This window comes from Anas acuta, chromosome 8, assembly GCF_963932015.1.
Source record: "Anas acuta chromosome 8, bAnaAcu1.1, whole genome shotgun sequence".
In the NCBI taxonomy this organism is placed as follows: domain Eukaryota; kingdom Metazoa; phylum Chordata; class Aves; order Anseriformes; family Anatidae; genus Anas; species Anas acuta.
The window spans coordinates 22406950-22430502 of record NC_088986.1 but is presented as its reverse complement, the minus strand read 5'-3'; the positions used below and the strand labels follow the sequence as shown (position 1 = coordinate 22430502).

The following is a 23553-nucleotide window of genomic DNA, read 5'->3' as shown; positions in this document are numbered from 1 at the left end:
TACATATTTAATCGGAGTCTGCTCCCCACTCTGCACACTGTTGCAGTAACACTCAAAGCAACACAATCCCAGTAAATGGCTGAACCATAACGTGAGATGGAAAGGCATGAATATGGCAGGACAATTTCCTTCCTGCTTGTGTTTCAGACCCTGTCATGAGTTCCCAAGGACTGTGACATACAATTAATGAGGCTTGAGGAAATACCATCCTGAAAGAAATCAATGCAAAAAATTCCTAAATCCCTTTATTTTGTTTTCTACTGAGAAAATATATCAAACTATATCCAGGCAAATACTATCCCACTTTTTTCCAGAGGGTAATGGAAGACAACTTCTTCAGAAGAATCGTCTTGTCCAGCCATGCAAGGCTACTGTGTGATCAAGGAGCAAGCCCTGCCTTTTGAGAATGATTTAACTCATGAAATAATTTCTCCTTTAAAGGATGCTTTTGACATCCAAGCTATGGAAATCTGGCTTGCTGATTCTCAGCAGTGCTATCCAGGAAGGTTCTGAGCCTGGGATGAGTAATTAATTTCTTAGTGCGGCACTGAAAGCAAGAGGGCCCTTCAGATGCAGAAGCAACCAGCAGCCATGCACTAAACCTCTTCTGCAGCCCAGTGAAGGCAACCGAGGTTTTTCTGTTGTCCAGCAGGCTATGGATTAGATTCTGCATTGGGAACCCAGAGCTCAGCCCATGGCAGGATGAGGCTCTGAGTGCAATGAGATAATTGCTGTATTACAGTTTCTCAGCTTTGCGATAGGCTAACATTGAGTGCTGTGTGTCCTGCTCTGCCTCTTGGCTGCATTAATCTGAGCATAAAGCTACAGCCACTGATTCAAGCCCCTGCAGCAGTGCGAGAACACAGCCCCACTGTAATCGTGCCGTTGCCTGCTGTACTGCAAGGGACAGGCTTGCAAATTTATGTAAAAACGCAAATATATCTAATGGGAATAGTGTTTTCAGTGTAAAATGAATTATCATCCTGCAATGAGAAAGCCAAATTAAAAATCACAACATTATTCTCTCTCCCCAGTTTCTGTTCTCCTAAGCTGCCCAGCGGGCTCAAGTCAACACCATCATTTCTGGCACCACAGCAGTCTTGGTTTGTAAGAATTTCTTAGAGGGAAACAGAAATCCACTTATCTAAAGAACTACCAGGTGAAAAAACTACATGGGAAAACTGCTTCTTAAACCATATAAACCAATGGTTTTCAACATCTTTTGATTTGTGGATCTTTATTGCATTTTCTAGTGAAGAGGCAGACTCTTATATAGCAAATTTAAGGCTGTGACCTGCCTCCTCTGCGTTACCATTCAGAGACCTAAGGGGCAATCTTCTGACCCCTGAGGTTTGAAACCACAGTTATTATACTTTAAAAGGGTCAAGTTTTACTTCTCATATCCCAGTGAAGAGGAAGCAAGTCCTCCCAGCAGATTTCTCTCTTCTTGCAGGATGCTGCAGGGCTGTCTATAAAGTGGGTGCTGCCCTGCAAGGAGAGTGGCACTGGACCAAAGGAAAAAAAAAGTCTTCATACAGCCAGAGGTGTGTGATGTGAGCACACAGTGCAAGGCTGCGGAAGTCCCCCATGTTCTCCAGTATCAGCCTTTGCTTTTATCCTTAAGAAAAGTTCAAGTTTTGCAAAAAACAAAACCTGAACTGAAAGAAAACTCAGAATACAATGTTTCCTCTTTAAAAAAATAATAAAAAAAGGAAAGTTTTTACATACATTATTGGGAGGCTTTGTTTCTTCACTGAGAATTGTTAAGACAAATTTTACATTAAAAATATTTCAGTAATTTCTCGCCTTAAAACGTATGTGTGGAAGAAAAAAGTTATCTATCCAAAAAGCATTAAAAACTGCCGAAAATAAAAGCAACTTCAGAAAAAAGCTAGTAAAATAAAATTCATCCTGACCGTAAATTTCCCAAAGATTATGAATTTACTGCTTCGTATGGCAAAGCTAGAGCTAAGCAGTAAAACAAGTGGAAGCATGGAACCGAGCAATTATTGTAATATATATTTTCTTACGGCTAAAGCAATATTTTTGCAGCTAATAGCTTGTTAAAAAAAAAAATCTAGAAACTATCTTTTTATGTTTCCAAAAGAATACTCTCTAAAAACCAAGTTAAATATTTCATGACAGTTCTGTAATACTTCTAACTGCATTGCTCAATATAAAAGTCATAATTCAAACATGTACATAGAAAAATTAGAAAGCAATTGCTTTAATTCTAACCATTTGTGTTAAAAATGGCAATCTTAATGGTAATCTTAACTGTCAAAACAGTTGATAAAACTAGAGATTTGAAGAGAAATTTGCTAAATGTTTGTTATTTTTGGCATAGAAAGAGTTATTAGAACCACTGCACTAAACAAATTGTATTTCATCAAACAAATATAGTGTTACATGCTCAAGTGAATGAACTGTGGTTGTTTAGTCTGGATGGGAGAGAACTGTGGGGGAGAAGACATGATAATAGCCTTTAAACATAGAAAATGCAGCTGTGAAGAAGCACAGGTAATCAGTTTTCAGTGTCCATGGTGGGTAGGTGGAGAAGGATGATGATTATGAGGAGGGGCTTCCCAGCAGTTAGGGCAGCAAAGTGTTGAGAGAATTGGCTACAGAAGAGCACAGGGTGTCCATCACCAGATATTTTTAAGAATAAACATCTGTTGGGCAAGAAAGAGGAAAGGTCAACACAGCCTTAGGACAACAAGATGTGGTTTTCAGTGGTTTCAGATGTGAGGATCCCCACACAAGTTCTAGAGAAGATGGAGACCCAGAGATGCCCCGTGGGCCCAGGCTGCTGTACGACATTTTTGACCTTTCTTTGATGAATAATTTTTGTTGGCCCATTGGAAATCAGCCTTGTTCCCATGACTGTGATGCTTCCCACACCATTCCCACCTCCGCCTACTGCTGTCACAGCCCCGTCACCCTGCTTGCAGACACACACCACCGGCTGTGCCATCCCTGCTGCTGGCCAGCTCTTCACCTCCTGCCTCCTCTGCAAAGTCAGCGTGGGAAATCATCACCTTCTCAAAGACTAGTGTTTGCCAACCCCCAGACACAATAATAGGCTATTAAATGATGTGAAAATCATGGCAAATATCCCCTAGCCCAGCTCAATGCCACTGCAGTTCAGCAAGCTGGGCGTAGACAACTCCTTTCTGCAGGTAAGATGGTGGTGACCTTCAGGGATGGGACTCTGCTCCTATCCTGCTGTGTCCCCATAGGTAGCCCGGAAATCCTTCTGTGCTGGTGTGATCAGGATGTGGCCCTGAATCTGTTTGCACTGTTTTGGCTCATTTTTAGCCCAGGTGGCTGAAGGGATGCTCATGTGAGCAGGTCCACCAGCAGGTTTGGGTGGGCTCTTCAGGCCCCAGCAAACAGGACTGATAACGCCAGCTAAGGTGATGTGTCCCAGCACCAAAGGAGGATGTGTGACAACCCCTCCAAGAACAACTCAGCATCTCCCACTGCAGAGGAGCCCATTTGGAGACCAGCAGGCTACAAACCCCTCCAGCTTACTTCACGCCCCATCCTGCAAACATTTAAGCTCAACAGATGTGCAGGGCTAGGACCTCACGGTCCCCTCTGCTGCCTGGTAAGAGCCCAGGGTTGTCTTCAGCACCATAAATTGGTGCTCTGAGGCAGCGTGGCCAATTCCACACACCGCACACAGGCATCACCACAGAAAAACACGACCTATGGCTGGCTGGCTCCTGAGCACACACCAAGCCCTGAGGGAAGGTCTTCTGCTTCCACTCAGAGCCTCGGCCACAGCCCAGATAACATGCTGCAACTGGGAAGTCTTTGAGGCAAAACACTACATCCTTCCCACAGTAAAGTTCATGAAACGTTGGTGCTTTTTCTCTGCAGCCAGTACAAAAAAAAAAGATGTAAAAGCTCCATGTGTTTATGGGCGTACTTTAGTGAGGAACTGTTATTTGAAAACTTCCTCCCAAATCCAGTTGCAGCAAAGGACTGCTGAGTTGCAGAGTGCTTGGCTCTTACCAAGGCTTTAGAAGGTAACTTCCTTTCATGACTTTGGAAAAATCACCCCTGCAGGGCAGCAGCCGCCTTCCAAAATGCTCTTGTAGAAGCTGCTTTTCAGCAGCCTCTAGCAGGGAGTGTTTTCTTTAGGTTTCAGGCCCTGTCATGACTGCACGTCCAACTGACACACCCACACGGCTTACCAGGGCCACATGTGCTAATGAAGATTTCCAAATCTTCATTAGTCAATGTCAACTGCAAGCTTCAAGCCTGAGCTGTAAATAAGCAGGCTGATGGCCAGAGAGGCTTAGCAGCTCTTTGATGAGGCATCCAAAATCGTTGGAGAGAGATCTGTACCACACCCTGGCTGTGAACACGGATATCACAGATCTCAGCTAGCAATAAATTAGCAGTTCAATAAAGAAAGCTCCAATTAAAATAGGGGCAACCAAAATTAGACCCTTTGCTGCTGCAGCGGTAAGGTGAAAACAAGGATGATGGGTTTCTGCTAGTGGCCAAAGTAAAAGCCATGGTGGAAAATCCTTGTTTTGGAGCCAAGCTGAAGAGGAAGGACTTAATACAATCAGAAAAACTCATTTCATTTTTGGTCAAACAAAAACATTTTGCTCGACCGTCAACAAAACGTTCTGGTTTGCTTGGAGACTATTTAATCTTAACAAAAAATAAAGTAAAACCATGCCCCGCAACTTTTCCTTCTTTTAAATTTGGGTCCATTGGAAAATGAAAAAAGCTTCAAACTCAACAATTGTCACGAAAAAAAGCTCCTTCAGCCTGAAAATGCTGAAGTGAGACTTTTCAATAGTTAAGGAAAGAAGGACTTCTATTGTTTTGCCTTATCATCGACTGACTTCAGCCCAGAGTTGAGTTATTTTGGTTGCCTTCCTCTCCTCAGGAGACTTCATTTTTTAACTAATATAGCAATCTCTAGCAATTCAGTTTGGGATATAAGTGATAGGGCTCAGTAAAGCCCATAAGTACACGGGCGAGCTGACAATTTGCACAAATATCAGACAAAATGGACTTTTTTTTTTGCATTTAGGTTTTCTTTGAAATTGTACCTGAATTTCAGAGGTCCGGTGGGGTCCTCAGGACCAGCCACCCCTCAAATACACACAGCAAAACCCTCCAAGCCCTCATGCTCTGCCATGTAACCTGTGCACCACAAAAATTCAGATGCCATCTTCAGTCCTGCAAAATATTAAGGCAGGCATTTAAGATTTACCCAAGTGATTAAGCATGAGCAGCTTGTAATTGTTTCCAGATTCCTCTCCTAGCAGGAGAAAAGGCTCCACAATTCCTGTCCACGTGCTCAGTGTAGCAATGCACTCCCAAAGAGAGACTGGAGATGAGCTGAAGAGGACAGACAGATATTGCAGCTGAGAACAAGCCAGCATTACCTTTTAATCCAGCGTGGACTGATCAGCTTGGAAAAGCAGGATTATTTAGCCAGCACGCATCAGGGTACGTCTGCATCATCCCTGCAGCAACACCCGTGCACCAGCAACTAGAAACCCTCTTAAGTACACGTGGTGAGATTGTCCGCAATTTTTCATCTGGCTTGGGAGTGTTAAATGAAGATCAACTGCTGGAACCAGCCTCGTTTGGGGGCAGCTGACTGTGTCTGTGCTTACAGAGGGGACCTTTGTCCTCCAGGCTTTATATAAAGCCCCAAAGATTGCAGGCTTTCTGTATGCGCCGCAAAGCAATCCAGCGAGCATCTGGAGAGACTCGCCTCACGTCCCAAACTGTTCCCTTCATGCAAATCTAGCCACGTATGTTTCCCACAGACTGCTTGGTCATGAAAAGAGATCTTCCAAGACTCACTCAGGGTTTCAAACCCCTTTGCAGGCCCAACCCAAGGCTGAAAGCAAGCTCCAGGCTTCGCCCCTGCCTTTGAACCCAGCGGGGATCTGCTCCAGCAGGTTAGCTCTCGGGGGCCACGTCGCTCCCAAGATTTAAGCCAGACCACATGTGAAATGGCAACTACCTCTTAATTTTTATTATTATTTTTAAACAGAATAGTTTAGGGGCTATGGCTTTTTATTATTACTATTTTAATGGCGAATTCATTGTGCTGCCTTCTCCCCTTAATGAAGGGAACTGAGGACTCAGCAGCGCTCAAGCAGCTTCTTCTGCTTTCTAGAAGCAGTCCCTACAAGCCTTTTGCAAAAAACTAACCACAACCTTGCTTTCCCCTTCCCCATCCCTCCAGAGAGAAAGGGGCTTTCAACAGCTTGGGCCATTTTTCTTCTGCTGACTCTACCTTAACCTTCTCTCCAGGGTTACATTTATTTTCCAAGCCTGCAGCCAAGACAATGACCTGTGGCTTTGTCTCACAAGGGTCACTGTCCCCCTGCAAGAGGCACGAGCCTTGGGGTGGGCTGGCCATAACCCCTGCCCACTAACAGCCCAGTACGGCCCAGTACAGCCAGTCAGCAGCCGCCCGGAGAGCATATCCACAGCCAGGATGACTCCTGCACTTGGACTCTGCAAAACAATCTTCTCTCCCTTCTGCAGCCCCAGCCATCGCATGCACATCTGGTTATTCCTCTGAACCTCTCCGCATTCGTTGCTTCATCGCCGTTCAGCTCCAGGCTGGAAATATATCTGCTCTCCCCTCTCCTGGGGCTTCATCCGTCTCCTCCTCCTCTCGCTGAATTCACGGGGTGGTGGCTCGTGCCATCCCTTCTTGTGCAAAAAGGGAAGGGTCTCGTTCCAGGATGGAAATTTGGGCGAGTTCCTCAAGGAGATTATCTCAGACATCTAGAGAGAGAGAGGTTCACCACCCTCTGTGGAAACTCGCAAGGTCTGGGCTTCCTCCAGATGTGATTTGATTTTTAAATTTAAGCAAAAGCACTTCAGCCTTTACAACGTGAGAGAGGAGTGAAAAAATACATTGCTGCCATTAGAGGAGAGGGGGAGAAAAGCCGACCGGGCTCTCTTTGAAGAGCCTTGGTGCCAAAACAAATGGGAATCTCTTAGATCAGATGGATTTTCTAGCAAAAACAGCCTTTGCTTGCTTCAGCTGACATGGGTGAGGGTAGGCATTTGTCTCCTGAGCCTGGCTGCCCGGGGAGGTGGGGCAGGGCTCAGCCCTGCCAGGTAGAGAACACAGTAGAGTACACAGGAGCACACGTATGTGCCTTCAGTGGCTGTTACCCATATGGTTTTTACATACCGGGGTGCAATAGGAGCTCCTCCTTCAAAGCACACAGCCTCAAGATGACGTCCTGCACAGAAGCAGATTTGTTGCCCCTATAGGCAGAGTTTCGGACTCACGCAATCACCCCGATTTACTGCAATTCTCCCCAGACCATTGTCTGCATCCCCTCTGCAGGCTGGGCTGGGCCTGCTGCCTCCAAGCAGCATCTCCCTTGGGGAAACACCACCAGCTTGTCCACGTCAGGGGAACGAGGGGCTTGGGACCAGGGCAGATTTGCCCCTCATCGCTATTTCACAGCCCCCCTCCCGAGGCTGTCGCAGCGTGGAAGCCATTAGCATTTAAAAATACTTGCAGGAATGGGAGGGGAGAGGGAAAAAATGGTATTTGCTGAGGCCCATTCCTCAGCACACTTTCATGTGTGCCAAAGTTTGTTGGCATGGCTCTGTGTTTGATAGGGAACATCTGGGCTGCTGTTGCTGCCTGGATGCTGGCTGAGGGCAGCGAACAAAAGGGGTTTGTGCAGGAATGCGCGGGGAGGGGGGCGGCTCGGAGGCAAAAGGCAGAAATACTCAGTGGAGAAAGCTTAATGCACATCCCTGCTTTTTTTCCAAGGGGAGAGGAGCCTCCCTGCTTCCTTCCTCCCCACCCCAGAGCGTGCAACAGCAGCAAACAGGACTCGAGCTCTGATCAACGCCCCGCTATCTCCGCAGTCTGGAGAAGCCAGAGGATGCACCCAGAGCATGCTGAGGCTGGTGATATTGGGCCATTACCACCATAAGCAGCACCCGTTGGTGCTTCCTCCACTCCTGAGGGGAATCTGGGGTAGGACTCAAAGTCTCACAGCCCTTGGCTCCAGCAGACCTGTACCAAGGAGCACGTGGAGCCCATGGACACACCACCCATCCCATAACGTGCCCTCCCCAAGGAATCGCTGCCACCCACATGTGGACATCCTGAAAAACCTCAGGACATCCCCGATCAAACCCCATGTGATGTTTCTGACCTTTTGCAGCTCCTCCTTTCCACCATCTCAGGCCTGCAGTACTTCCACAATTCTGGAAACAAAAGCACCGATGCCATTCCCTCCCTACGTGCTGGTCCCTCTTCGCTCATCCCATTTTTGCCCAGTGAACACCTGCTGATGGGGAGGGGTTTGGAGGCACCTCCAAGAATCCTTTCTTTATCAGCAGAGCATTTCTGTTCTCTCCTCTCCAGGGCATATGTTTGGCCAGGAGCCCACCCAGCAGCCTCCATCCCCCCTCAGCTCCAGACCTGAGCAGGGACCCGCATCAGGACTGCCACCCAGAGCCAGATTCCCACTCCCTCCACATTTGGGGCTCCTCCAAGTTGTCAGAGCCACCCTGGAGAGGGCATGGCAAGAAGGATGTTGAATTTCAGCAGTACCCAAGTAGAGCTTGTCCCAGGCTGCTTACCAGCTCAACACATTTGCCTAAATTTGTCCCTGGGACAACTAAAGAGTCCAGTGAGGGCTCAGGGTGGTCCATTTGCCCCATGGCCACAGCTTGCCCATGGCCCAACAGGAGTCAGCAGAGAAGCTGCTGGTGTGAAAACATCCACGGAGCTTCCTGCAGGCGAGGGGAGCTGCAGCATTTGTTTCATCTTGGAAAAAAAAATTGGTGTGCCTTTTCAAATTGTCCGAGCATTTGGCTTCTGCATTTCCTTCAGTGACATATCCCAGGGTTTTTAGTTGAAAAGGTCTTTTCTCCAATGGATTAGGCTGCTTGTAGAAAAAAATAATAATAATCAAAACAGGAAGCTTAAAATTATCAAAGAAAAATATTTTCATTGACCTAAGAAGATCTTACCCTGAAGTTTTCTGGTTCGCAAAATTTTTCAGGACTGACTCTTCATCCCCACGAGAGAAGAGAAATACTGCCAGTGCCTCCAAAGCACTTGCAGAAGGAAAAAAAAAATATTACCAACATTTTTTTTTAAACCTGAGACCAAGAGTCATGTCTCATGGGTGACAAGTGAACCCCCATGAGGCTCAGCCATTGGGTTCCTGAATGTTTTTAAGCCAGAGAGGATTTTCAGGGGTGGGACAAGCCCCAGGCACTCTGCTAACAGAGAATAGGAGATGCTGGAGGTAGAGATGCTGTCAGCTCGTGCCTTCAGACTGTCCTATCTGTTTCTGCAGCCAGGTTCAGGTATCACATGCTTCTGCCATCCATTTATTCAGATGGAAACAGTTACCTTCCCCCTCATCCATCTATTTAGAAATTGTTACCTTCCCCCCCCAACCATCCTACCACTGAAAATAAGGTGTTTATTTTTCCTCCCCCTCAGTTCCAGAACCCAGAAAGGACGAGGTGGATTTTGCTCAAAGTTTCCAAGAAGTTCACAACTAGGCGAGGACCAGGCATGCAAAAAATTTCGACCTGAGACACAAATGTTTTCAGAAGTTATTAGCTTATGAAAAGGGTTATAATGGAAACTGTTTTACTGCCATAATTTTAACACTGTGAACAGAGCCTGCTGCAATATATAACATTATCAAGCGCCTGTCAGCATTTAATAGAAGTCTTAATTAACTGCTGTGGAAGAACATGGCAAAAATTTATTTTCAGGAAAACTTTTGGGAGTCACATAATACTGGGCTTTCTCAAATCCCCCTCTCTACGAGCCTTAATAAAGTTCATAGGATAGACTAAATACAAGACAAGCGTGTATCTTGTTGGCACTACTTAGTGATAGGATTTTCTTTTCTGTTAAACTACATAATCCAGAAACAACAACAATGTTTGCATTGGGGCCGAGCCAGATGCTTTGGATCTGGATTTAACCTTCCTGAGGGCTGGGTTGCTCTGAGCCAGGGGCTCGATTCGGCTGGCAGGACCCTGACCTGCTTTACTCTCCTCCCACTCCCCCCAAGCCGAAGATGCTCGGATTTGGGGGGTCCCCACCTGGTGGCATCCCCATCTCCTGGTGCTACATGTTCCCAAATTAACATAGCCAAAGAAACCTGGCACTCAGCAACCAAGCAGCCAAGCCCAGCTCTCCCCACTCTTCCAGCCCCGTGCCCAAATCTTGTTTTCATTCCCTCCCCGGCCCCTGCAGCCCTGGCTGTGTGAGCTGGCAGGCCACTTCCATCTCCCCCGATAGCCCAACAGCTGCTCTGTGTCCCTTCGGAGATTAGTTTGTTTTCCTAATGCAATTACCGCCACGTGGCCCTGCTTTCTGTGGGGATCAAGCCTGGATAGAGATAAAGCAGCGATAAGATCGCCCGCTGCTCCGAACCACACCGCCACAGGGACGCAGGCGCAGCTCGTCCCACGTGTCCCCTCTCCCCTGGGTGCCACCAGCTCCTCCAGACCCCAGGGATTCATTTCCCGGCTTCCTTCGCCACACCAAGGAATCATTTTGGGATGGATCCATGTGAAACAGAGCCATTGCATGGGTGAGATTTCATACGAAGCCAAGCCCACCTGCCTGCACCAAGAGCTCAGCTCCGACAGCACCCACACTCCCCAAAGAGGCTGGTTAACACCATCCCCTGATGTTGAGCATCCTGGCAGGGCATCACACCAGTCCTCACCCCATAAAGCAGTCACAGGTCTACCCCAAATGTTCTCTATCACCTCCACAAGTCCCCTCGTTGTCCCAGACCCACGTGCGGGGAGCCGCCGGGGCACGCCGGGAGAGGACACTCGTGGAGCCGAGCTGCCTTCAGAGAGACAAGCATCCTTGCCAGATGTCTCCCATAAAGCTGCAAGTACTTTATTTTAATAATAAGCCTTAATGTATTCATTAAAGGCTCCCAGTGACCTGGGATGAATTTCCCCGCTATTGTAAAGGGCTGTGGGAATCTGGAAACCGCTGCATTACAGTTAATAACTTTAATTTTACAAGGCCCAAAATAGACAACTGAAAAAATACACAAACTCACTGTTTCCAATTAAGAAGGGATTTCTTCTAATTCCTCTGCCACCGGCGCTCTTGTTTAGCAAACAAGATCAGCCGACATTCAACCGTAGACGAGAGGAAAGCAAGCCCAGAGTCTCCTTCGGCATCAAGAGGCAAGGAAGAGGATGGGAGCCTTCCTCTTCACCACGCACAGAGCCTGGTCAGAAACACCAAACCCAAACCAGAGGAGCTGTGGATGAACCTTAATGTCTATATAGCCCTGATGGGGAGCTTGAACACAGGAGATGGTTTCCAACCCATCTTCTCCCTGCTCCCACGCAGGAGCCCCAGGGCGCTGTGAAGCCACCCCAGCATCTGGCTGAGCACCCCGCTGACCTTTGGGGTTAGGCACATCGCAGATCTCGGGGTCAGGAAGGAATATTACTCCCAGATCAGTTTGGCATTGATTGCTGTGGATTTATCTTGCCTATTTCTTCCTCTGGAGAAAGAGGGGCAGTTTGGTTCCCAGGGAAAAAAAAGATGGGAATGGAAAACAAAACTGTTTTGCCTGATTTTTGTTTAGTTTCTGTGAATCTATTGTTCCCTGGCCCAAAACCTTTTAATCTCCAGCTAGGTTTTATTTTTGCTTTCCAGCTAAAACCCAACTTCTTCAAGAAGACGACAACACTCTACATGAAGATTCACTTCACACACCTCAACCATTCTGGGGAGGAAAAGGGGAATTTCGGAGCAAGTTGGAGCCGCCGTAGCAGCCTGGCTGCGGACAGCACGGTGCTGGTGGCCAACATCCCTGGCTGTGACACATCAGCATCCTCCCTCCGCAGGCACGAGGCGCGTGTGTGCGCTCCAAGGGGAGGCGACATCGCAGCCGTCCAGCCCCGGGACCCCGCTCGCTGCTGCTGCCGTCGCCCACGAGCCGCTCTCAGCGGCGCTGAGCTCGCGCCAGCCCTCGCACAGCAGCGCATTGATTTCCCCAGCCGAACCGATAAAAGTGAAAAATGATTTTCATATGCCTCTGCTCCGTATTCGCCCATAAATAAGGCAGCCATGGAAGCTGGGGGAAGGGGGTGTCGGGGCGGTACGTCATCTGTCAAAGCCACACCGAGAGCATTGCTCCAGCCCCGGCTCAGGGAAGCATCTCTATTGACAGCAGGCAGGCACACCTCTAGTTTTCTTTAAATCCACTGGAAACGGAGCTTTTGCTTCTTGGCCATATAAAAATAACCTAAAGGTACAGAACAAGCCCTAGACACCAGCTGATAAAACCCTAGTATTTGTGCCCAAGATATTTGGGCACACAAGCGCTTGAATGCAAAGAAACACGCTCATTGAGCATCCTCCCCCACCCTCTCTCCTCAATTCTGCCCAGAGATACTCGACCTGATGTGCCTAAAGCAGATAGGAGCTGAACCTACAGTGCCAACAAAACCCCAAGCAGCGCCCAGCCTCCAGCAAACACTGCCCAGCTCCACGCCGGAGTCAGCTGCCAGCTTGCTCACATCAGTGCCCTGCCTGCTGGTGGAAAAAACCTCCATCCAAGCAGTTTTTAGCAGATCATTTTTCAGTCAAAGGCAACTTTTAAAAATAAATTGAAAAAGAAAAACAGAAAACCTATTCTATGGAAATTTGCCTGGCTTGTCTGAAATACCAAAAGCTTCGAAAAACCCTCAAGTTTTGGCCTCGCGATGCAAAAATCTTTACTTAAACCGAAAAATGTGATTTTTCAGGTTTAAACACAGATTAAAGAAAACTTTCAGAGCAAATAAATCCTCTTGCTCCCATTAAAAGCATCCAAGGGGCAATGGCTGTATTCAGATCTCCAAAAACCCCTCCATCTCTGGAGACCATGAGGGAAATCAAGCAGATGGGAGAAGTGGCAGGGGCTGTAACCTGCCCAAGGAGCATCCCCGGCCCCTTTCCAGGTTTAATATTTTTTGGAGGTGCCCAGTGATGCTGCCTGCTCTGCCCGGCAGCACCCGGGTGGGTGAGGAGCGAGCGCGGCTGCTGCCTCCCCATCTGGAGCCCATGTATGGCGAGTGGCAAGATTTATATCGTGCTGAAGCATTCCACAGTTTTGAGCACAGAAATGATTGAACTCCAGATGTTAACAAGATGCAGGACCCTTTTTTTATTATTAAAAACGTGATTTCTTGTTTTGCTCATGACAAAACCCATCAGATTAACTTATTAGGAACGGAACTGCCGTGGGCCCGGCTGGAAGCGAGGACAGCTCTGGCTGCCCGTGAGCACGTGGCGAGAGATCGGGGCTGCCCCGGGCACAGCCACCTCCAGGCACGACACGGGTGACACTGCCAGTGGTGTGGGGGATGGCAGTGAGCCCGCGTGCCTCGGTTTCCCCATTCACTAGTGGGGAATAGAGCCAGAGCTGGAAGGGTAAGCCCTGAACCTGCTCAGATCGATCAAAACCTATAACAAAAGTTCCTGCTCCTTCAGCAAATGAGCAGCACAGCCCACAGGAACATGCCCCTTGTCCTCCCAGCTCCTCCACCTCACCCAGAGAAGGACAAAGTGGATGCAGGACCTGTGGCTGCCAGGCTGGAACAACTCATCATTCAGCTCCCAAGCCCTGATCCCCTTCAAACCCCCACCCCAAACGTCTCTTCCCACCAGAAGGGAACCAAATCCCCCGGTACCCCCGCGAGCCCACGCAGCGCCGCCGAGAGCACCCCCTGCACAGCCAACATCTGCAGCGCAGAGCGGGGCCTGCCGGGGGCCAGCCCAGAGCTGTCACATCTCCATGTTATCACAGGAACTTTATCACATGCTCGTAGCACATGTGTCTTTGCACCAGGAGATCAAACAGGTAGGGGGTGGCACCGCAGCCCGCTGTCACCGGGCGCTGCCCCACGCTGGGAGCCGGCGCGCAGCAGGGCCCCACATCCCCACAGGCCTCCCCACATCCTCCCCGGGGATGGAGCAGGAGAGGAGGGCTGCGAGGTGTCAGGACTCTGCCAGCAGCCCCAAAATAAACCCATCAGCTCCCTCAGTCCCTAATCAGGAGGAGACTGACCCAAAGGGATGCCATGAACAGAGCTGAAGGCCTTGCCACCCCGCCTGGCCTTGGGGGTGCCCATTCCCTCTTTGCCTCCCCAGAACTGAACGTGGAACTTTTTGTCCTGAGAACAAGAAGGAAAAGCAATGCTATTCCAGCTTTTTTTGGGGAAAAAGCCCACAAATCTTTAGTCCTCTCCTTCCCAAAAAGAGGCTTACAGAGAGGGGAAAACCCCAACCCAAGCAAACAGCCCACACCTCTGACAAACACAGTTCAGCACAGTATCTCCCCTTAAAGACCTGCATTCACCACGGGTTTTGCCTGCAGAGGACGGATCCCGAGGGACCCCAACCTCCTCCCTGGTGGCACCACGTGCCAGGGACCTGCAGTATGGGGGCAGGTGAGCTCCAGCTCTGCCGGCCCTCACGGCTTCTCCCCATGCTCTTGGCACAGGGCATCGCTCCAATGCACTTCAAAGAGGCAGCTCTGCAGCAAGAATGCTTCAAAAAATGTATTTCCATCTGTCATTCCCATAGTACATGCTGTGGGGCTCTCCTCACAACTATTTGCCTTTCTTTGCTCCTACCAGGTGCACGAGCAAAGGGGTGAGCCCTCGGGGTTATCAGTGGGTACCAAACCCCATCCCACAGCCCAGCTCTGCCCCCTGCACACATCCCCAAAGGGAAGGGCAGAGGCAGGGCAGCACCCAGCACTATTATTTTAAGGCAGTGAGGTCCTCATCGTGTTTTCATCCTGGGAGCAAGCAGCACCTGCTGAGCCTGAACTCCAGGCGAGCAGTCCAGCAGCAGCACCCCGTGCCAAAAGCACCCCTCCTGGACCCGCATCCCCCACCAAAATAAGCACAGGGATGGTTTGGGGCTCTCCACCACCTCTGCTGCTCACCCACCGCCAGTTGGTCAGGCCTGGAAGCAAACTGGATAAAGCAAAGGCTTCCCAGCCCCTCCGGACAGCTGGGGAGATAACTTCCATTTGTAAGCCACAGCCAAAACGAGTCTTTATTTTTATACAGCCCATTGTAAGTCATCATTTAGTGCTCCCAGGTGCCCTATATCATCAAAGGCACATTCCTCCGTAAGCAGCCCATCAGAGGCTGTGCCGCTGCCATCCCCAACAGGGATGGAGCAGGAGAGATCCTGGGGCCAGCCCCAGCCCCACAGCTCAGCCCCACACCCCCAGGAGCAGGAGGGAAGGTCGTGCCCCATCCCAGCACAACGTTAAACCAGAGGCACGAGATTATTCCCCCCTCCAACCCCACATCCCAACGTGTAACCCAATCTACTCGGCTGGAAACTGAGCTTTTATTGCATCCTGAGTCATTTAGAGCTCCTTTCCATAAAGCCAATATTATTCCCCCCCCCCCCCCCCCCCCCACCTGCTTCCCCCATTTAATAAGCTCCCAAATGTCTGCCCATGGGTCACCAAACCCCACTCCCCATCAGACCCAATGGCCAGCACCAAGCCACAGCAATCCCCAACCACTGCACCTTCCACCCTGGGGACAACCCAAATCCCAGCCCCTAAAGGGGCAGGATGAGGCCATCGTGCTCCGAGGCCATATCCCCTGCCCACCAGGGAGCTGAAACCCTAGAGATGGGCTCTCAGCATCCACAAGGTGGGTAGAAACAAGGAAAAACCCCAAACCACAGAGAATTGTGTGAGTTTAGGCTCTGTGAATGGTGTGCTGGATATTGGGGGTTTCTTGTTGCTGAAGCCAGGAGGAAGCAGGGCATTGAGCAGAGCGGGCAACCTGGAGAGCCCGGTTATTATTTTTAAATAAGAGCTCGGATTTTGCAACATATGAAATCCATCACGCTTTCAGCCACATAATACATCAAGGAGCCTGGATACTTCCATCCAGCCCCGTTGCTCAGTTGGGTAATAGAGAAAAGCACTGCACAGTGGCGTATACGGGGAGCTCACGATTTAAAATGGACCTCATTCAATAATTGTGTCAGCGTTTGTAGGAACAGTAATCAGTAACAGTTAATATAACTTACAGTAAATACCAGATCGCCATTTAATGGTGTTAATACGCAACCTATAAAACATATGTTGGTGTAATTATACCGATAAGTTTCCAATCAGCAAAGAACAAAGGAAATCTGTCCACAAAGCCTTACGTGGAATTAAAAAAGCCAGCAGTGGCAAGCACAAGTCGCAGAAGCGTCTTTGGGAGCAGGGAGAGCAGCACAGCACCAATGGGGGGACTCTCGTGGGCTGCACAGGAGCAGCAAGGATGAAACAGAGCCCTTCGGGGCCCTGACCAACTCTCAGCCTCCCTTAAGCTGCTCAGAAAGGATGTAAGTGCTCCCAAATTTCCCTCTCTGGCAAAGCATCTCTCACCCACTTGCACTGAGGTGATGCTTGGCTGGTGGAGCATCCCAAAGCTTTACAGGAGCCACTCCATCCAAGAGGGGAATGAGACTGATGATGGCCCCAGCCCCTTCCAGGCAATTTCCTGAGCTCTTGGTCTGCAGAATGGGTCCCTTCACACCGTGCTGTACCTCCTGCACCAAACACTGCCTCAGGAACTGGGGCTCCTCTGCTGGAGCAGGGGATCCTGGCCATGTCAGCCAGCACAAGAAAAATAGAGGGGGAAATGCCATTTTAGATTTTTCCCCCCATGGAAATTTCCTCTGTGATGACCAAGTCTGAAAAAAAAATCATAAAACCAGGGGAATGCTCTTGCATCCCTACCTCAGTCCTGTATTTGCTCTGCTGGTGCACGGGAGGTGCAGACAGCCCACAGCACGAGGAGGGCGAAGGCTGCCCTCCAGCTGGGGCAGGACACATCTCCCCCAGCTTATTATTTAATATTACTAAATAAGGAAGCACTGAACATTTCCTACCAGCCCTATCTTGCAATCCTGGGGTGATTTTGACTGAATATTTGTGGTCCAGAAGTGAGCAAAGTAAAGTCACCTTTCTCTTTTTTAAAAAATAATAAAAAAAGCTGTAAGGATTTGAAGGCTAAGGGGCACTCAGAAGGGTGAGCTCTCTCACTAGCTTCATGTCAGCCTCACCAGCTCACACCAGTCATGCTCTGGGGCCCAGCAGCTGACCCCAGGCATCCCTTCTTGGGACAGAGCCATAGATTAAATATAAAAAAACACCAACAGCACCCTGCAGGACCAGCACAGCTCAGGGAGGGGGCACCCAGGCAGGCTGGTGCTTCCCAGCATCTCCCCTTTCTGAAAACTTCTTGAATTTCTTCCCGGCCTCATCAGGCTGGAGCAGAGTAGCCAGTAAACAAACGGGGCATAAAGCAGCTAGCACTTCCAGCCTAATACCCAGCTGCACACTGACACAATTGGAGTCATCTGCGAGTAATTAGAAAATATAAACACTCGCAACAGAACTTGGGTTCCTATACTCAGCAAGACATTAATGGGCTTTTCTTCAGCCAGAAAATCCTTATTATGGTGATAAATTATTAGCCTTTTTTTTTTTTTCCTAAAGCAGCGTGAAGCGTTACAATGGAAAAATGACAAAAGGAGAAACATAACCCGTTTTGGGCAACGCTGGCGGGCACAGTGGAGCCAGAGCCTGCCCCCAGCACACATCACCCTGCGGCTTCTCCGCTGGCTGCTATCACTGCTCAGCATCCCCGGGCCAACGAGGCTGAAAACAGCTCTAGGATAAGAAGTGTCCCCACTCTGTAATGGGATGGGGACCACAGGTGGGTCTCCCCAAGGTGTCACAACCCGTGGAGATGAGTGGGATGTGCCAGAAGCTGCTGGTGCCACCATGTGCCTGGGCAGCCTGGTACCCAACCCAACATCATCCTACACATGTAGGGCCCCATATCCACGAGGTCAATGGAGATTAGGAAGGAGCCACACTGGTTTGGCTCCTGGAGGCATCTAGAGAAGCGTGATCTTCCCTCACCCTGAGATGATCCAGGGGAAACAACCTTTCCCATGGGGTATTCTGGTGCTGGCAGGGCTGGGGATGGTGACACAGGGTCTTTAAGCACATCAGAACATCACCACGCCGAGCTTCATAACCACCTCCAGCCCAGAGAAGGGCTTAGCATCCTCTAGACCAAACATTTTTGTTGGATACACTCCCCATTTCCAGCCCAACCCAACCCCAGCCACCCCCAAAAGGCAAACCAAACCTGGGACCCCTTCCTTCAGTCCCCAATCCCACGAGCATCTCCCCCAGCAAGTCCCACGCGGGGTCCCCAATTATCACCGGTTCCCCCGTGCCGAATCACAGAGCCCTTCACGGGGCTTTGAGTGAAGGAACAGAACAAATGACTGCCGGGGGAGATATGGTTTGCATCATTTAATCACCATTTACAATAAAACGCCGCAGCGGCTCTGCGGAGGGTAAGACAGCAGAGTTCAGCAGATTTTATCAATAACATCGCAGGATTCCTACTGCGCAGCGCAGAGAGTTGCCATGGTTATCCTGACAGATTTACTATCATTGTAACTTAATGCACCATAATAAGTATCTGCATAGTTATTATTGTTTTACAATGATAACTATAATTCAACCGCAGCTTTATGACTAAATTTGTAACATTACTACGATGTTCTGGGAAGAATTGAAAGCAGGGCGATTCACATGCTTTCTCAGAATATGGGGAGAAAAAGAAATTCTGGTCGGGTTCTTTTTCTCTCCTTTTTGATTGCTTCTTTGAGAACAATTTTTGTGGTTTGGTTACTGTTGGTTTGGGACAGGGTGCTCTGTCAGAACCAATGCACAGAGGTAGCTGAAAAATGGGATTTTTTTTTTTTCCACTGCACAATTGATCCTGGGAAAAAAAAAAATCCCCAAAGCCTTTCAACATAAAGCTGCTAAAAAATTCCCAAGCCTTGCCAGTTGGGAAACAGATACAAAGCGCTGGCAAGGCGAACAAAAATTGTCAGGTTTTGTTCAAAAGGAATGACCAGATCATCAAAAAATGTCGCTGAAAACGACCCTGGTAATCAGTGGAAACAAAGCACTGCTAGGAGAAAAAAATAAAGCACTCTGGCAGCCCAGGGAGCTTTGGCACAGGGGATAGGACCCGTGCCAGGTGAGCACCCCGTGATGCTGCCCATGCCACGAGTGGCACCTGGGCAACAGTCCCCCAAGGTCCCCATGGAAAGGGAAGGAGAAATGAACCCAAAATGAGGCTGGGATCTCCAGTCTGGTGCCCTGCACCCTCCTGGGAAAGCTCTCCCCTGCTGGAGGACTTAGCTCCTTCTTGGGTTTCATAGGAAGCGCCGTGCTGCCAATTACCCCACAAGTTTATAGGACGGCCTGGGTTTGTGCCCCCCTGCTCCGTCCTTGCAGTCTGCTCCATGGGCTCCAGGGGTGGTTAATGCTCCCTGCACACAGGAGGCAGCTCTGCTGCCGAGGCTGGGCAAATTAATGCAGAAAAAAGGGCTTTTTTTTTTCCAGCGCTTTCTCATTATCCACATTATTCTGCCCAGTGGAGCTTTAAGCTCAATTTATCAAGTTCATTTCCCAGACAGGAGCCCCGTTCCCTCCGCCTGGTGGCTCGCAGTGGCTGTGGGCAAAGCTTCAGGTCCCTGGGGAAGGGACCCTCAGCAGGTCCCCAGCACCCACCTCCAACCTGCTCCTGGGGTCTGGGGCTCAGAGCCTTCTGGGGTTCCCACCTCTGTTGCTTTCCTGGGTGATTTTTGGTCTTTTCCCAATTCTCATCCCAATTTGACCCCATTTCCCTGGTTCTCCATCCTACAGAATGGGACAATTGATGGTCTTAAGGATTTTTTTCCAACCTGAGGGATTCTATCTATATTGCATATCAGGAATGACTTCTTCACACAACAGCTGGTTAGGCTGCCCAGGGGAGTGGTGGAGTCACCATCCCTGGAAGTATTTGGAGACTTGTGGATGTGGGACTCCAGGATATGATTTAGTGGTGGACTTCATAGCGTTAAGCCCATGGCTGGACCTGACAATCTTATCCAACCTAGGACTTGATGGTCTTCTCCAACCCAGGTCACTCCACAATTCTACAAATCCCATCCCCTCCCAGAACAGGCAGCAAACCTGGGGACTTCAGAAGTGTCCCCTTCTTCACAGGGATCCCCCAAAGCCCCCCCATCAGCAGATGGAGTGATGCTCCCCACGAGCCCGGGCTTACATCACGTCCCCCCCGCCGCCACCTCTTGCTCCCGTGGCTGATATATGAGAGCAGATATAGGAAAATCTACTCATAAAATTAATGGAGGCTGCATGAACTCACAGATCATAAACTCAGAGGGGTTTGCAGCTTGCTTTTCGGGGCTGGGGGAGGAGGGCACGGAGGCGATTTAGCAGCAAGGACTAATTCGCAGCAGCTGTCCCATCACATCCCGCACCCCCTCATTGTGCTGGGGGAGATTTAGGGGAACACAGCCCCGAAACCTCACAGGCACGGCGCTGGAGCTGGCACCCGTCAGCCTGAGGTCAGCTCGGTGGGGCTGAGCTGCTCCCTCCGCTCCCAGCCCAGGGCCGGTGGCCAAGCCGCGCTCTCAGGGCCAGGCCTCCTGCCCGGAGCATAAATCACTGGCAGCCAAGGCCAAAGCGTGCTTTGAGCATCACGAGCAGCTCCATCCCCTGCCCCAGGGCTGCAGGGATGACACATGGCTCGGGCCAGGGGGTGTGGGACACAGAGGGAGGAAGGGGAGCACGCACCGCGCTGTGATCCAGCACCACAATGAGGACAAGGCTGATGGTGCTCCTCCAGCCCAGGAGCATGTGAAAATCCTCTCTGAGATCCTCTGCCAGGAGACATTTTGGGACCAAGGCTCAACTGTGGGCTCCCCAACACATCCTTAGGGGTCCCCCCAACTGTCCCAGAGGAAATCCCAGCCTCAGCTTGAGGGCCCCATCCTGCCCAGAGGATGGAAATACAGGCACAGGGCAGGGCCAGCACATCCCCATCGCCCACCTGCCCAGGGCAGCAGGTGAGTGGGGAGGAGGAGGAGGATGCAGCCTTCCTCCACACCAACAACAAGGCAGTGAGGACCAGCCAGGCACCAAGACCCCCCCCAAACCATCACCTTCAAGGTAGAGAATGTCACTGTCCCCTCCCACCCCCAAAGCAGCCTCTTGGCCTGGCCCTGCTCTGGTTTTCTCTCCATGCCAAGGGCAATTTTTGCTCTTTTCCATCAAAAACCGTCTTGGCACCCGGCAGCTGCCCCGACGGCTCCAGCAGCCGTGACTCAGAGCCCTGCCCTAACCTCAAGGCTCCGCTGACTCAGAGGCAGTGACGAGCCCCAGCCCCAGCTGCGTGGGGGCCCTGGGGCTTCTTGAGAGGTTTGGAGACCAAGGGGAGCTGGGCAGTATCCACACTGAGCACCTCACCAGCTCCAGCACAAGCTGTCCTCCTTAGGGCCCCCCCCACAGGCACCCCAAGGTTCACCCCTTTTTGCATACCTGCTTTCCAGTGAGGACATCCCACAGCCCAAAAAGTGGCATGGGAAATATCCTCCATGCCTGGGTTCTCCCCTTCATCCCCTCCTCTCCTCATCCTCCTCCACCTCCTGCTGCTGCTGGTACTAAGGGGAGGATGAGCCTGCCTCCCTCCCCTTTTATAGGGCTCAGCATCCCTCAGGTGTCCCCATCAGCCTCCTGATGATGATGCCTGGCCCCAGGAGGGCCCTGCTGCCAACCCACCTGCACCCTGGGGGCTTCGTTCACTCCTCAGGTGCACGGGGTTCTCCAAAGGTGAAAAGGAGCAGGAGGAACAGGGCTAGCTCTGAGCCAAAGCTGGCATTTGAACAGACAGACAGGCAGACAGGACCTGGTGCCCTCCCCAGACAGGACCCACAAGCTCTCAGACACGGTCTCCAAACCATCAGCATCCACATTGCCTCTCGGCTCCGGACAGCAGCTGATGGAGAGACATCTGTTCCCCATCCAGCCAGCAGCGTCTTCCTGATCTGCCTCTTAAAAATTACAAGGCAATTTGGAGTTTCTATTTTGTACTTTTGATTTGCCCAAACACCTGAAACATGAGCTCTCAATCCAGGATCAAAGGCTCTCTCTGGAGCAACACAGACGGCTATATCCACCGCCGTATTTATGCATGATTAGGAACGCCTGCATTGGAGACGGGATTTGGCACGGGTGCGCGCGCTGCAAAGCCCTGAAACTCCATCTCCTCCGGAGCAGAAGTCCCGTCAGGTCAGGGCTGGTGCCGGCTCCACAGGGCAGTGCTTTGCACAGGGGGTGGCCCCCCTGTGTCACTTGTCCCCTGGTGCTGCCACCCAGGACCCAGAGCTGGGATCTCGCCTCCTGGATTTGCTCCACCAGTGGATGCAAAGGGACCTTGCAATGTGGACATGACCTACGATGTATGAGGCACCAGGGATGGTGCTAGGCCAAGCAAAGGGTTAATGATAATTAACACAAGTCGTTAATGAGCTGGAGGGGAGACCTTACGGGATGAGCATATCCCCTCTGAGCAGGGCAGGGGGGACCTTGCTCCAGACCCATGGCTCAGAGGGATTCTGCTTCTCGGGGGGATTTATCTTCTCCTGAAGATAAAGTGCTTTGGAGGAGCAGGATGTGATCCCCGTGTAAGGGATCTGTAGGCAGGGCACGTTGTTTATGGGAAAGGCAGCAATAAAATCAGGAGGATATAAAGATGCCTGCCCTTACACAGGTAGCAGGCCAGGAAAACATCCACACGTGTCAGACAGAGGGATGCCTTTCCCTTCCGCTCTCCTCCTTTCAGATCAGTTCAAAACCTACGAAAATGCTATAAAATGCCAGATGCCTCTGCCTTACGGACAAAATCGTCTTTGGAATATGTAAGGCATCAGCTTAAGCTAAGGTTACCAGCCTAAGGCTGAGATCCCCTTAACTCTGCCCCTTTAGGTGGGAACCCGATGCCTCCCTCTGGGCTGCCACTGTTTGTGCCCAGGGTATGGGCAGCTTTCACCACGCCAATGCGTAAACCAGCACACACACTCTTATTAAAGCAAGCAACAGAGTCCCACACTCCTCTTCTTGGGAAATTGGTCGGGTTTCTTTGTGCCACAGTTTCCCCACACGCTGAGAAACCTTGGGAGCAGTGCCGGGAACAAGGCGCCCCGCGGATCCCGGTGCGCTCCTTCCCCGCCGGTTCAGCACTGGGAACGAGCCGGGAAGAAATTTTGCCACAAATATTCGCAGCAAATTATAAAGTCTTGGAAAAAGCCGATTTCAGTTCTACTGAGAAGTTTCTGTTTTGACAGATGTTTTAAGTATTTTTTTTTTTTTCAGGAATTTTATTTCTTATTGAAACCGAAGGAGGTCTTGAAACCGAAGGCTGGGCCAAGACAAAACTAAGAAACTTTCTGCTTTGAAAACGTCTAGGCAAAACGCTTCTCTTTTCACCCTGTTCCCCGTTTCAACAATTCGGGGAATGGAGAGGAATTTGCAGAATTTTGCCTTCTCTGAATCCGTCCTGTTTGCCCAGAAAACGTTCTGGCTGGGAAGCGCCTTTCATGCCCCATTG

At 50.2% G+C, this 23553-nt stretch overlaps 1 long non-coding RNA gene across 2 annotated transcripts; it reads right to left on the bottom strand.

Moving 5' to 3' along the window:
- Positions 1 to 5997: 5997 nt before the first annotated feature.
- LOC137860504 (uncharacterized) lies at positions 5998 to 21603 on the bottom strand. Of its 2 annotated transcripts, XR_011098955.1 has the most exons (4): positions 21486 to 21603; positions 9010 to 9096; positions 7199 to 8921; positions 5998 to 6783 (listed from the first exon to the last, which is right to left on the bottom strand). It is a non-coding gene; the product is annotated as an uncharacterized lncRNA (long non-coding RNA). The 2 variants fall into 2 exon arrangements; XR_011098954.1 differs by having other exon boundaries at positions 5998 to 8921.
- Between the last annotated feature and the right edge of the window lie 1950 nt (positions 21604 to 23553).